Source organism: Pseudophryne corroboree, chromosome 10 (genome assembly GCF_028390025.1).
Source record: "Pseudophryne corroboree isolate aPseCor3 chromosome 10, aPseCor3.hap2, whole genome shotgun sequence".
Classification (NCBI taxonomy): Eukaryota; Metazoa; Chordata; class Amphibia; order Anura; family Myobatrachidae; genus Pseudophryne; species Pseudophryne corroboree.
The window spans coordinates 67,288,839-67,305,023 of NC_086453.1; positions in this window are offsets into that span (position 1 = coordinate 67,288,839).

Consider the following 16,185-nt stretch of genomic DNA (forward strand, 5'->3'; position numbering starts at 1 on the left):
CTCTTTTAGTTGGCATCATCTGTCCATTGCATGTTCCACAGGACACGTCTAGCAGAAATCGACATAGCGTTGACTCTAGAACCCAGTAGACCAATGTCTCTTTGTGCATGTCTTATATATAAGACAGCATCTTTTATATATATATATATATATATATATATATATCACTCCAATAGACAACGGCACTCGGAGATCATAAACCAGGTGAAGAATTTATTTCATATCATTGACGTTTCGGGGCAGCAAGCCCCGTCCTCAGAATGAACACAGAAGAAATACAAGGTGAAAAACACTTACCACTATAAATAGGACCCCACACCGCCGGCGTCGTCAACCTTCATTTCCGCCCTCAAGGCCCCTTCACCCTGCCGCATCCGCCGCGTCATTTCCGAGTACAAGTCTAACGGTTACCAAGGGAACGCAAGCCTGCGTTCCACCGCCAGCCGGCGCTGCGGTCCACAGCTACCATACGTGGGAAGTTCAGACAGAGAGGGCTCTGTGAGGGAGGAAAAAAAAGGGATCGGAAACGCCCACCTAAAATAATACAGTAACTAAATCCCTATACACAATGTACAAGCACATAGTAAACATTCAAGACAATCAAGGCAATGGTTAAAAACAAATGCGGAGTCTGAGAGAAAATACACTGACAAGTACCTGCAGCACATATATCTAAATAGCCAATATAGGATTACAACACATTATCCCATACAAACAAGGGCAAGCAGCAGTGCTATAGAGCACAAGATAAATATTCGGAGTTCAACGCTATACCAATGTGTTCCAATTAATTTTCTCATTAAGACCACCTGGAGAAATAGTTCCCAAACGGGTGATCCAACGTGCTTCCTTAATAAGTAGAGATTTGGACCTATCCTCCTCACGAAGTGACAGGGGGACATGATCAATCATGAAATACCGTAGGGATTCTAAAGAGTGGCCAGCCTGTTTGAAATGTTTGGCCACCGGTTGGTCAATCAATTTACCTTCAAGGGTTAATTTAATAGCCGACCTGTGGGCAGCCATTCGTTCAGAGAACTTACGAATGGTTTGCCCAACATAAAACAATCCACAAGGGCAAATGATGATGTAAATGACATGAGTGGTGGAACAGGTAAGTACGAATCTGATGTCATATTTTTTATTCTCACAATGGGGATGTTGAAAGGCTTTACAGCTAAACATGTAACTGCAAGTGGTACAACCACTGCAGCGGTAACACCCAGGTGCTTTGTAATGTACATTAGGCAATTGGGATGCTCCCATCCCGGTGATGTCTGTTCTAACCACTCTGTCTCTAATGTTCCTCCCACGTCTAAATGCCATCATGGGAGTGGACCGCTGTAGCCCTTTCAGATCTGGGTCAGTAGATACTATGGGCCATAATGCCCGAGTGGCCCGTCTCATAATGGGATTAGAAGTAGAAAAATCACAGGGGAACGGGATTTTCGGCCTCCGTTGCTTCCCAGAAGGTTTAAGAAGCGCATGCCTGGGTATTGCCAACACCTCCATCTTATTGGTCTGTAGCAGACTATTATCATAGCCACGGGCCAAAAATTTCTTAATCAATGCATCAATTTCCCTATTGAGTACCACTGGATCACTGACAATGCGTGCAATACGCATCATCTGGGATCGGGGTAGACCATTCTTCAACGGTTCAGGGTGATGGCTGGATGCCGTCAAAAGGGTATTACGATCGGTGGATTTGTGAAACACCTCAGTAGTCAGAATGCCATTATTCACCCTAATAGCTACGTCCAGAAAATGCGCCTCACTGGTACTACAAGTAAATGTAAATTTAACGGGGGAATCTCTGCAATTGATGTCTGACATCATCTTTTTAAAGGAACTTTCATCACCCTTCCATAATAGGAAGATATCGTCGATATAGCGACAAAACATTAGAATATTATCTCTGATATCCTGATTATTAAAAAACAACTCCTTTTCTTGGACAAACATAAATATATTAGCGTACGATGGGGCAACAGGGGACCCCATCGCACACCCCCTGAGTTGCAGAAAGAACTGTCCGTCAAACAAAAAATAGTTACGACGGAGAGTTAGTTCTAGCAGGGTCAAAAACAAATCATGGTCAAACATCTCAACAGGAAGATGAGAACTAAGAAATGAAGACATAGCTGCCAAACCCCCAGTGTGAGGGATCACAGTATAAAGACTGCATACATCTAAACAGCAAAGTAACGTTCCTTCAGGGAGTGATCTATACTCCTGTAATTTTAACAGGAACGAAGTAGTGTCTTTCAAGAATGTTGATTGAAGAGGAAGATACGGTTGCAGGATGGAATCCAGAAGCTGCGCCACTGGCCTATACAGAGAGTCAGGGGCGGAGATGATCGGTCTGCCCGGGGGTTTGAGACTATTTTTGTGCAATTTGGGCAATGTGTACAGCACTGGTACTCTAGGATATTTAATAGAGAGTGCTTTTAACATTTTAGCTGGTAATTTGCCCTCCACCACAGCCAAATTTAGAATATGAACCAGTTCCTTCTGATATTTGGATGTTGGGTCCGTAGTCAGCTTTTGATAAACTTCCACGTGTGCCAATTGCGAATATATCTCCGCTTTATAATCTTCCAGGTTCAGGATTACAATGGCCCCGCCCTTATCGGCGGGCCTAATCACTATGTCATCATAGGAACCCAATGAGACGAGAGCTTGAGACTCGTCTCTGGAAAGATTAAATTTGATTTTAGATGGAGCAGTAGTAAATTTAATAATAGACTCATCCAATAGTCTATGGAATGCTTTCAAAGAGGCATTCGTGGAAGATGGATCATACGAGGATCTGGATGATTTTTTCAAAAACGCGGAAAAAATAGAGGTCTCAGAGTCTTCCAGTCTGTCTTGGAAATGTTCTCTTAAGCGAAGTTTGCGTGAGAATGCATGCAAGTCCCTATTCCAGTTAAAGGGGTCATGAAGATTTGTGGGGACAAAACTAGATCACTCCCTGAAGGAACGTTACTTTGCTGTTTAGATGTATGCAGTCTTTATACTGTGATCCCTCACACTGGGGGTTTGGCAGCTATGTCTTCATTTCTTAGTTCTCATCTTCCTGTTGAGATGTTTGACCATGATTTGTTTTGACCCTGCTAGAACTAACTCTCCGTCGTAACTATTTTTTGTTTGACGGACAGTTCTCTCTGCAACTCAGGGGGTGTGCGATGGGGTCCCCTGTGGCCCCATCGTACGCTAATATATTTATGTTTGTCCAAGAAAAGGAGTTGTTTTTTAATAATCAGGATATCAGAGATAATATTCTAATGTTTTGTCGCTATATCGACGATATCTTCCTATTATGGAAGGGTGATGAAAGTTCCTTTAAAAAGATGATGTCAGACATCAATTGCAGAGATTCCCCCGTTAAATTTACATTTACTTGTAGTACCAGTGAGGCGCATTTTCTGGACGTAGTTATTAGGGTGAATAATGGCATTCTGACTACTGAGGTGTTTCACAAATCCACCGATCGTAATACCCTTTTGACGGCATCCAGCCATCACCCTGAACCGTTGAAGAATGGTCTACCCCGATCCCAGATGATGCGTATTGCACGCATTGTCAGTGATCCAGTGGTACTCAATAGGGAAATTGATGCATTGATTAAGAAATTTTTGGCCCGTGGCTATGATAATAGTCTGCTACAGACCAATAAGATGGAGGTGTTGGCAATACCCAGGCATGCGCTTCTTAAACCTTCTGGGAAGCAACGGAGGCCGAAAATCCCGTTCCCCTGTGATTTTTCTACTTCTAATCCCATTATGAGACGGGCCACTCGGGCATTATGGCCCATAGTATCTACTGACCCAGATCTGAGAGGGCTACATCGGTCCACTCCCATGATGGCATTTAGACGTGGGAGGAACATTAGAGACAGAGTGGTTAGAACAGACATCACCGGGATGGGAGCATCCCAATTGCCTAATGTACATTACAAAGCACCTGGGTGTTACCGCTGCAGGGGTTGTACCACTTGCAGTTACATGTTTAGCTGTAAAGCCTTTCAACATCCCCATTGTGAGAATAAAAAATATGACATCAGATTCGTACTTACCTGTTCCACCACTCATGTCATTTACATCATCATTTGCCCTTGTGGATTGTTTTATGTTGGGCAAACCATTCGTAAGTTCTCTGAACGAATGGCTGCCCACAGGTCGGCTATTAAATTAACCCTTGAAGGTAAATTGATTGACCAACCGGTGGCCAAACATTTCAAACAGGCTGGCCACTCTTTAGAATCCCTCCGGTATTTCATGATTGATCATGTCCCCCTGTCACTTTGTGGGGGGGATAGGTCCAAATCTCTACTTATTAAGGAAGCACGTTGGATCACCCGTTTGGGAACTATTTCTCCAGGTGGTCTTAATGAGAAAATTAATTGGAACACATTGGTATAGCGTTGAACTCCGAATATTTATCTTGTGCTCTTTAGCACTGCTGCTTGCCCTTGTTTGTATGGGATAATGTGTTGTAATCCTATATTGGCTATTTAGATATATGTGCTGCAGGTACTTGTCAGTGTATTTTCTCTCAGACTCCGCATTTGTTTTTAACTATTGCCTTGATTGTCTTGAATGTTTACTATGTGCTTGTACATTGTGTATAGGGATTTAGTTTAGTTACTGTATTATTTTAGGTGGGCGTTTCCGATCCCTTTTTTTTCCTCCCTCACAGAGCCCTCCCTGTCTGAACTCCCCACGTCTGGTAGCTGTGGACCGCAGTGCCGGCTGGCGGTGGAACGCAGGCTTGCGTTCCCTTGGTAACCGTTAGACTTGTACTCGGAAATGACGCGGCGGATGCGGCAGGGTGAAGGGGCCTTGAGGGCGGAAATGAAGGTTGACGACGCCGGCGGTGTGGGGTCCTATTTATAGTGGTAAGTGTTTTTCACCTTGTATTTCTTCTGTGTTCATTCTGAGGACGGGGCTTGCTGCCCCGAAACGTCAATGATATGAAATAAATTCTTCACCTGGTTTATGATCTCCGAGTGCCGTTGTCTATTGGAGTGATATTACATTGCTTTAACTGGCACCGGAGCATGTTGATGGTAGGATTTGAGTGCCGGCATACACTGGAAGGATATATATATATATATATATATATATCCTAGGGTCAATAACATGGTATCCTTATCTAGGGTGTCAATCTTCGCTGATAAGGTATCTGTCCACGCTGCTACAGCTCTATAAACCCATGCCGACACAATTGCCGGTCTGAGTAGTGTACCAGAATGTGTGTAAATGGACTTCAAAGTACTTTTACTGCATGCTATCTGCAGAATCCCTGAGGACAGCTGTTAAGTCAGCGCTACCTTTTGGGTAAACGTGTCAATGCCTTGTACACCCTAGGTGAAGATTCCCATCGTATCCTGGCCCTAGTAGGGAAAGGATACTCCTTGAGAATTCTTTTTGGGAATCTGCAGTTTCTTGTCTGGAGATTCCCGCTCTTTTTCTTCATGAGAGGAGGGAAATTTACCTCAGCTTTCTTCCCCTTAAACATGTGTACCCTCGTGTCAGGGACAGATGAGTCATCAGTGATATGCAAAACATCTTTTATTACAATAATCATATATTGAATACTTTTCTGCCAGTTTTGGCTGTAACTTTGCATTATCGTAGTCGACACTGGAGTCAGACTCCGTGTCGGTATCAGTGTCTATTATTTTGGATAGTGGGCGTTTTGAGACTCTGAAAGTCCCTGCGACATAGGGACAGACATGGGTAGATTCCCTGTCTGTTCTCTAATCTTTTGTGCAATAAATTTACCTCAGCACTTAATTCCACATATCCAGTCAGGTGTCGGCGTTGTCGACGGAGACACCACACACACATTTGCTCCATCTCCTTCTTAGGAGAGCCTTTTACCTCAGACATGTCGACACACGCGTACCGACACACCACACACTCAGGGAACCCTCTTATCTGAAGACAGTTCCCCCACAAGGCCCTTTGGAGAGACAGAGAGAGAGTATGCCAGCACACACCCCAGCGCAATATGACCCAGGAAAAACACAGTAATTTAATGTTTTACCCAGTAGCGCTGTTATATATTATCTGCGCCGAATTATGTGCCCCCCCTCTTCTTTAAAACCATCTTTTCTACCATGGTATAAGCAGGGGAGAGTGTGGGGAGCTTCCTCTCAGCGGTGCTGTGGAGAAAAAAATGGCGCTGGTGAGTGCTGAGGGAGAAGCCCCGCCCCCTCGACGGCGGGCTTCTGTCCCGCTCAAATATACTGTACACTGGTGGGGGCTCTTTATATATACAGTGGTTAGCTGTATATATCCTATTTTGCCAGAAAAGAGGTTTACATGCTGCCCAGGGTGCCCCCCCCCCCCATGCGCCCTGCACCCTTACAGTGACTGCCGTGTGTGAGGTGTATGGGAGCAATGACGCACAGCTGCAGTGCTGTGCGTTACCTCAGTGAAGATCATGAAGTCTTCTGCCGCCTCTGAAGTCTTCTTTTCTTCTCATACTCACCCGGCTTCTATCTTCCGGCTCTGCAAGGGGGACGGCGGCGCGGCTCCGGGACGAACTCCAGGGTGAGACCTGTGTTCTGACTCCCTCTGGAGCTAATGGTGTCCAGTAGCCTAAGAAGCAGAAGTAGGTCTGCTTCTCTCCCCTCAGTCCCTCGATGCAGGGAGTCTGTTGCCAGCAGTGCTCCCTGAACATAAAAAACCTAACAAATATACTTTCTGACAGGAAACTCAGGAGAGCTCCTTGAAATGCACCCAGTCTCCTCTGGGCACAGTAGTAAACTGAGGTCTGGAGGAGGGGCATAGAGGGAGGAGCTAGTGCACACCCAGATCTAAAGTCTTTCTTAAAGTGCCCATGTCTCCTGCTGAGCCCGTCTATCCCCATGGTCCTTACGAAGTCCCCAGCATCCTCTAGGACGTAAGAGAAATATATATATATAGATATATATACATACATACATACACACACACACACACACACGCGTGCGTGTGTGTGTGTGTGTAAAAGCCTTGAAATATTGTTTTGTAATTCAACTCTTGAGATGATGTAAACTTGAATACATGTTTGATATGGAAGTCTGTGGAGTGCTGCCTCAAATTTTTCCATAATGAACCTAGCGATAGGTTCCAGGAGAATTGCAAGTGTATAATCACAAGGAGGGCAGCCCGGCATCGATTAATGGTGGTCATTCCGAGTTGTTCGCTATTTTTTTCGTTCGCACAAGGTATGAGCAAAATTGCGAACATGTTGCAAAATAGTGAATATCCGCCTCCAACGTATTTTTGCTAATTCGTCCGCAGTATTACACAAAGTGGGCGTATGCCAAATGACATCGCAGCAATGCGAAACGATCGCATTAACACAAACCTCATCGTAATAATACTAAGTTTTCGTAGATTTACACATTGGGGGTCATTCCGAGTTGTTCGCTCGGTAATTTTCTTCGCATCGCAGCGATTTTCCGCTTAATGCGCATGCGCAATGTTCGCACTGCGACTGCGCCAAGTAAATTTGCTATGCAGTTAGGAATATTACTCACAGTTTTTTCATCGTTCTGGTGATCGTAATGTGATTGACAGGAAGTGGGTGTTTCTGGGCGGAAACAGGCCGTTTTATGGGAGTGTGTGAAAAAACGCTACCGTTTCTGGGAAAAACGCAGGAGTGGCTGGAGAAATGGAGGAGTGCCTGGGCGAACGCTGGGTGTGTTTGTGACGTCAAACCAGGAACGACAAGCACTGAACTGATCGCACTGGCAGAGTAAGTCTCGAGCTACTCAGAAACTGCACAGAGATGTCTTATCGCAATATTGCGAATCTTTCGTTCGCAATTTTAAGATGCTAAGATTCACTCCCAGTAGGCGGCGGCTTAGCGTGTGCAATGCTGCTAAAGCAGCTTGCGAGCGAACAACTCGGAATGAGGGCCATTCTTCATAAAAGTGCACACTTTTGCGGAAAAACGCACAACAATGGGTTTTTTTTTCTATTAAGTGAAATTACACCTTTCAGTTTAAAGTCCACAAGCCCTCCTCAATTACGAATCCAATTAGTGTAATGAATGATAATGTTCATGACCAATTAAGTCTTCAAAAAATACCTGAAGAACACTTTGTAGGCATAATTGGCCATCAACATTTAAATGTTAAATTATAAATATAGATGTTTTAAATGTGCCTGGTCTAATTTTTTTTGTTTTTGTTTTTTTGTGTAGAGGTTTAGTTTGTGAATGAATGTGTTTACATGTTTATTTAGACAATAACCTCCTAACTATTTTTTTTTTTAAATCTTAAGTTAGATGTGTGAAATGTTTAAGGTAATCAATTTCTGCTAGCCAATCTGCTGTTCCTTTATTGCATTAATAAACACAACACCCGCTTAACTTAAAATATATAGTTTTTATTGTTTGTCATAATTTTTTTTTTCAACTGAAAATATAAAATGTTTTTAATTAAAAATTATGCAAATTTTTGCAGCTGGTCCACATTAGCCAGCAAGGCATCCAGATTTTGCCGCATGGTGGCCAGAATGCCCGCAAAAGTTGTGGGATCTCCAACTGCAACATCTGAAATTAAGAGGCAACATAAACATTACTAACTTCCTCACATTACCTATTATACAAGCAAGGCACAAAGCACACTTTATTGCAGGCATGTCCAAACTGCGGCCCTCCAGCTGTTGTGAAACTACATATACCAGCATGCCTTGACACAGTTTTGGGGTCAGAGAATGCAAAAGCTGTGTCAGGGCATGCTGGGATGTGTAGTTTCTCAACAGCTGGAGGGCCGCAGTTTGGACAGGCCTGCTTTAATGGCAAAGTGACTACATCATGGCTGTTTTAAGGATAAATCAGTAGCAGAACAACACACAAGCCTGCTCAGCAATGTTTTTTTTAGTTTTTTTTTAGAAAGTGTACCACACCATGGGGTACATTTACTACTATGGGAGTTCTATTTAAGATGGGACGTTGACCATAGCAACCAATCAAATTCTACATATTATCTTGTAGAAGGGGTCAAAAAAATTACAAGTATAATCTTATTGGTTGCTATGGGCAACATCCCATCTTAAAGAGAACTACCATCTTAGTAAATGTAACACCATGTTGGCATTCATTCACATCTGGAGTGAAGCCAACTTATCTTTTTTGGGGTTGGCCCTGCATCATCACACTGCATATCAACATCTTCAGAAAGACAACATATCCTAGCATGCCCACACTCCCTGAAAGCCTGCCTTACTAAATAAGGTCAAACAGGTTTTGAAAAATCAAATAAGCAATTTGTGAGTGTAACTTTCACAGCACAAATCATTGTGTCGTTAGGCTGGCTAACAAAGTGAAGCATGCGAGTTGAAAGTGCAAATATTAGGAATACCCAGGCACAAGTGTAAAAGACCAACAACATACTAAACTCCACTCAGGTCTAACTGTTTCACTGACAACCTAGCACATATAAACCCTGTTGTCCTGGCAACCCTGTCGACCTGAGTGTCGACCTAGAGTGGACAGACAAAACATTGCACACATAGACACTGTACATCTAATGATACTCACATAAATGTAAAAGCAACATCTAGACCATGAAGAAGAACACAAACATTTTTCCTTGGGCCAAGATTGCCCACAGTACAACACTGCATGTTTTGTAATTGGAAGTGTAAGTAGGTAACCAATACATTTTAAATGTTTAAAAACTTACTCTCATCTGGCACATGTGCAGCACCCTCCACATCCTCAGGGGCTTCTGCTGCCCATTCACTGGGTGAGGAAGGCGGCTGGATGGGGGAAGGCGGCTGGATGGGGAAAGGAGGCTGGACTGGGGAAGGAGGAGGGATTGGGGAAGGAGGAGGGATTGGGGACCTGCTTTCAGAGGGTGGGTCTGATTGAGAGGGGGAGGGGGGCGGAGAGGGTGTTTGGGCAACAGAGGGGGAGGGGGCCAGAGAGGGGGTCTGGGAAAGAGAGGGGGAGGGGGCCGGAGTGGTTGTATGGCCGCCTTCAGAGGGGGAGGGGGACAGAGATGGGTATTGGTAAAGAGAGGGGAAGGGGGGCTGAGAAGGGGACTGGGAAGGAGAGGGGGATTGAGCGACAGAAGGGGAGGGGGGCTGAGAAGGGGACTGGGAAGGAGAAGGGGATTGGGTGACAGAAGGGGAGGGGGCTGAGAAGGGGACTGGGAAGGAGAGGGGGATTGGGCGACAGGAGGGGAGGGGGGCTCAGAAGGGGACTGGGAAGGAGAGGGGGATTGGGGGGCAGAAGGGGAGGGGGGCTGAGAAGGGGACTGGGAAAGAGAGGGGGATTGGGCAACAGAAGGGGAGGGGGGCTCAGAAGGGGACTCGGAAGGAGAAGGGGATTGGGCAACAGAAGGGGAGGGGGGCTCAGAAGGTGCTTGGTCGGGGCTCCCAGCATCAGCTTGCCGTTGTGGTGGTCCTAGAATGACATATGTAATATTTAGGTTGAAGCATGACAAATTTTAACAACACCATTTTTCTATTACACTGTTCTGTCCCATGTTAAAGACACAGGGGTAACATTAATAGGTTTTTCTAATTTTAAAACTGGTGATGTTGGCCATAGCAACCAATCAGATTATACGTAACATTTATTAAGCTGCTTCTAGAATCTAATAGATTGAATCTGATTGGTTGCTATAGGCAACATCACCAGTTCTAAAAACCTCTCACCTTATTAAAATTACCCCACTGAGCAAGTTATTGGGTTCAGTTGACAGCCTGTGTAGCAACTCTGTACAACAACATGCACTTTTTCAGAAGCACCTTGCTACACAGTCAGTACTGCTTGCCCTAACCACACACACTGTGTCATGTTTATTCTACAATAGTTCATTGTCAGTGTGCAAATTTTCACACTATCACTTAGTGAAAATATGCAAAGTTTATGCTAATAATCTCAGTGTTATTTAATGTAATAAACTTACTGCGCCTACGTAAATCCCGGATTTGTTGGCGGAGTTCCGCCAACAGGTCCGGCGTCCGCCTGCGGAGGTCGCTCCAGCGCCTCTCAAGTTGGATTATGGTCCTCCTGCTGCGGACGCGGTATCTCAATAAGCGGCGGACCTCCGCGTAGGCCTCGCGTTTTACCCTATTTGGGACAAAGGGCCCTGCGCGGCCTACGTGGCGGTCCATCATCGCTACCATGACGTGCAGCTCGCGGCGCGTGAAAGCTGCTGCGCGCATCATGGCAATGGCGTTTTCCATATATGGGCTTATATTTATAGTGTGTGGTGGCACGTGATTGGTTGGAAATGTATGGTGTCATCTGTAATAAACTTTATTGATATGTGTACATTGATGTGCAGGACAGTTTGTACAGTTCTCATGGGCGGAGATTCGCACCCGCGGACACACACACACACACACACACACACACACACACACACACACACACACACACACACACACACACACACATCATTCAGATATGGCTTCAAATCATAAACATATTAGTCTTCACATATATATAATATAAAAACATTTAAAAAAAATAAAAACCATTGTATACAACAATCTTACACAACATACATGAAAAGGAGAACATTACATAAAAAACTGTACTGAAACAATATAAAATACTCTCTAAACTCACTCAGAAATATGCTCTCAGAAATGTCCACCTTGCTTCAGTAATTTTCAGCATACACCCACACACACACAGGCTGCATGCAGGGCGTTTATATTGCCAGTGCAACAATTAGTGGACCAATTTGCATAATATACACCTGCGCGGAATTCCGCACCGGAAAACACACGCAGCTATAAATAGCTAAACACTCGTGCATACACACATGCCACCAGCAACATGGCTACTCGTGAGCAGACGGCAGCAGAGATGGACGAGGTGCAGAAGCAGATGGCAGCTTTAGCACATAGAAGCTTAGCACTGCGGAGGCAGATGCTTGACTTTGCCAATGCTGACTCTGAAGTAGCAGGACCCAGTACTATACAAACTCCTTCTTCTGATACTCAGGAGTTAGGAGTGAATCCCCTGCCAGACATAGCTAGTGGGGAAACTGAGGGTGATTCCGGACTAGCAGCTCAAACACAAACTACACAAGCAGCTAGTGAAGAGGAAGATGGTGAGGAAGGTCAGGACGATAGCTCACAGGCTACTTCCAAAAAAAAGAAAAGACAGCCCGCCTTCACTAAGAGGGAGTTACGGATTTTAGTCACACATGCCAAGCAAAAAATACATCGAGGACCCAAAAACATAGGTGCTGCAACCAAAGACAGAATTTGGAGGGACATCACTAATTCTGTTAATGAAGTCGGCTCAAAAGTCCGCACCTCGCAGGAAGTGCGAGGACGGTAAATGTATATTGCCAGTCCATTTTCTGTGCCAAGTATTCTTAAAAAGTTACTTAGATGTGATGTTGCCTATAGCAACCAAATGCATAACATGTGTACTATATATTAAAGCAGGTTTTCATAATTTAACACTACCTTGCCCCTATTTTTCACCACATATTTAGTTGGGCCGACTTCAAATCCTGCCTGAAGGGCAAGAGGTCTGCGGAGTGGAATGCCTCGAGGGCAAAAGGGGGAGGTCCTGCTGCCACTGTGGAATACACAGATCTTGAGGAGATAGCGATGGACTGTGTGAGCTACGAGGAGGGGGTTGGGGTGTCTTATATGGACACGGACCTGCCTGAAATACTCCATGCACATAACTTGCCAGGTAAGTTTACACACATATTTGTATTGTTAAATTTTTTTGGATACAAAAGTCTCATATTGTTTTTTTCTACTCTTTTTCCACTCATTCTTCTATTTGCTTTGCACATAACACAGCACAGGGGGGTGAGCAGGTAGAGTCACAGGAGGGTTATGTGGCTGAGGCTGAGGTGGAGGGACCTAGTGTGTCTGGCACTGTGGGACCACAAATCCCACCCATCCAGATTCCAACTGGCCCCCCCACCCAACCCTCTGCTATCCCAGAAATCCTGACTGAAATAGCCAGGTATGGTGAGAGCCTGAATGCTTTTCAGGACAGGATGCTCCGGGAGGTAAGCCAGATACCTGTCCGGCTCACTGAGCACAGAACCAGTGTGGAGCAAGGTGTAGCTCAACTCTGCCAAGGTCTGGTAGAGATCAGGCAGGGCCAAGATCAACTCGCCTCCTCCTTCCAAGAACTTGCCAATTCGTTTCGGCAAGGGCTCCAGGACATCGCTGTCTCCCTTGCCCACAGTGGCAGAGAGCCAGCCACATCGGCTCCCTCCGCTCCCCACGAAGAAACATCCCACTGGGCAGGGCCCTCGCAGGGCTCCGCAGACCAAGCCAAGAAGAACAACATCAGGCGGAGGAAAAAAAGAGAAAGTGATGTCTCTCCAGATGGCCAGCACCCATGTTTTACATGTTGCCTCGATGTATTTTTTTATTTTGGCTTTTGTGGCCAGAATGTAGCACTCCCTCAAAGTGAACGGTTTTCTTTAAATTGTAGCCTGTGTTATTTGTGCCTACACCTGAGCCATCTTCCTCTTCCTAGCGTGCTGTGTATGTTTGTGTTTGTGTGTTTGTTTCGGAATCTACCTCAGTTCCCCTAAAAGTTTAGTCTGGCTGGGGGTTCACTTACTTAATTGAAAACATCATATTTTGTCAGAAGAAGGGGTTACCATAGTACTGGGTTCTGCTATGTGCATTTGCCCAATGTCATCTGCTTGCTGCTATGTCCATCTCTGTATGTGATGCTCATTTGTAGCCATGTTGTGTTGGTGATTTTGTTGTTTTTTTGAAGTAAAAAAAATTTACTTTACAATTGTTTGTGTGTTTTATTAAAGGTTATGCACTCAGGAAAACTGTGCCCTGTAAACTTGAACATGGCATATTGACATTTGTGGAACAAGGGAACAATCATAATATTAAGACAAACATTGCTTAGTGTAATTTAAATCTGTATGCCTTGCACAACACTTAATTGGCCATATAAAAGACACAACAAAAAAAAAACTTGGGTTACTAGGGGCAACATGCCATAGTATTAGATATGGACACATATTCCCAAAAAAACCCCAACACAAACATATTAAGTCACATTAAATGTAGGCTGCATTATGGTGCTCATGTTATTTGGTATGTACAAAGGAATATGTCTATGTCGAGAAGATTTAGCTGATGTAGTTTATAAGTTTGTTTAGTCACATTTGAGATTATTAAACAAATAATTAAAACATGCATTTAACATCAGTTAATTTTTATTTGTACAAAAAATACAGTGCATTATTTGTGAGTGTGTCATATTTATTTGTGGTAACAATACAAATATTAAGTGGCCATATAATTGCTGTTTGTATTATTTTGTAAGAGCAGTGTTTGGCGAGTAAATGCTCAACAGGTGAATTCAGTTGCTAATTAATTGCTAATTAGAGCACACACACACTTGTAACAGTACTTTGCAAGTGCTGAGTAGCTGCAGACTAAAGGGCCCTACACACTCGGCGATGCGCCGCCGAGGTGCCCGACGGCCGATACGGCCGACGAGCAACCCGGCGGCGGGGGATAAGTGACGGGGGGAGTGAAGTTTCTTCACTCCCCCCGTCACCCGGCTGCATTGAAGTGCAGGCAAATATGGACGAGATCGTCCATATTGGCCTGCATGCACAGCCGACGGGAGATCAGCGATGAACGAGCGCGGGGCCGCGCATCGTTCATCGCTGGAGTCTCCACACTGAAAGATATGAACGAGTTCTCGTTCATTTATGAACGAGATCGTTCATATCTTTCAGAATATCGGCATGTGTGTAGGGCCTATTACTCTTCGGCTGCGTCAAGATAGCGAACATTTGTTATGTACTTTTAACATAGCATACGCATTTTTACCAAAAACACGCCTACTGCTGGATGCATACTCCCACACTAGCCGCCCACTTTCACGCCCATTTCGTAGGATTGCGAAGCCGTGCCTCTGCCACGCCTCCGTCACTCCCTGTTTTCGTTTGTGTATTACGAGCAGATTTTCTTATAGGAATTCTGCACAAGTGTCGTATGGCTAGCTTTGCGCATGCGTATTTCCGCTTTTGCGCTTGCGCAGTTTGAGTTTTTTTTCCGTTTGCGATGCGATGATCTGCTGCGAACAACTCGGAATGAGGGCCAATGTGTCCAGAGTGCCAGACGACAAGCTACATACATTATATATATGATGCACGGTCACAGCATACCAATGTGTCGAGGGTACGGGACCCTGCCTTTTTTTTACTGAGATTACAATTAAATACAGAAGCACCTGAGTTTTATTTTGTATGTCAGAGGAGTGCCGGACCACCGTACACACACATTCATTAGCATACTTACAAACACACACACAGCACTCATGCACAAAGGGTATACATGCACACACAGTATACATACATACATAGTATACATACATACATACACAGTATAAATGCACACAACATACATACACACCCAGTATACATGTACACAGCATACATACACACATGCATACTATACATGCACACATCATACACACACACACACACACACACACACACACACATGCACACAGCACTAATACAGTATACATGCACACAGCATACATACATACACATACATACTATACATATTGTACATGCACACAACATACATACAAACACACAACATACATGCATGTATAGTATACATGCACACAGCATACATACATACATATAATACATGCACAGAGCATAAATACACACATGCATACTATACATACAGCATACATACATATTATACATGCACACAACATACATATATATATATATATATATATATATATTTTTTTTTTATATATATATATATATATATATACATAACATACATACATACGTACATGCATGCATGCATGCTATACATGCACAGAGCATACATACATGCATACCAAACATATACATATACACACACACACACAGTATACATACATAGTATACAAACACACACACACACACACACGTACACAGCACACATACACAGCATACATACATACATACATACAGATAGTATACATACATACATACATATGATACATATATACTATACATGCACACATACCATACACACAGTACACATGCACACAGTATACACACACATCATTAAGAGGATGCATACCACCCATCCACCCACAGGACAACATGCCATGTGCTTCATTCGGCCAGCATAATTTATTATAGCCTACTGGCCCCTCCTTCACCTCCCTCCTTCACCTGCAGTC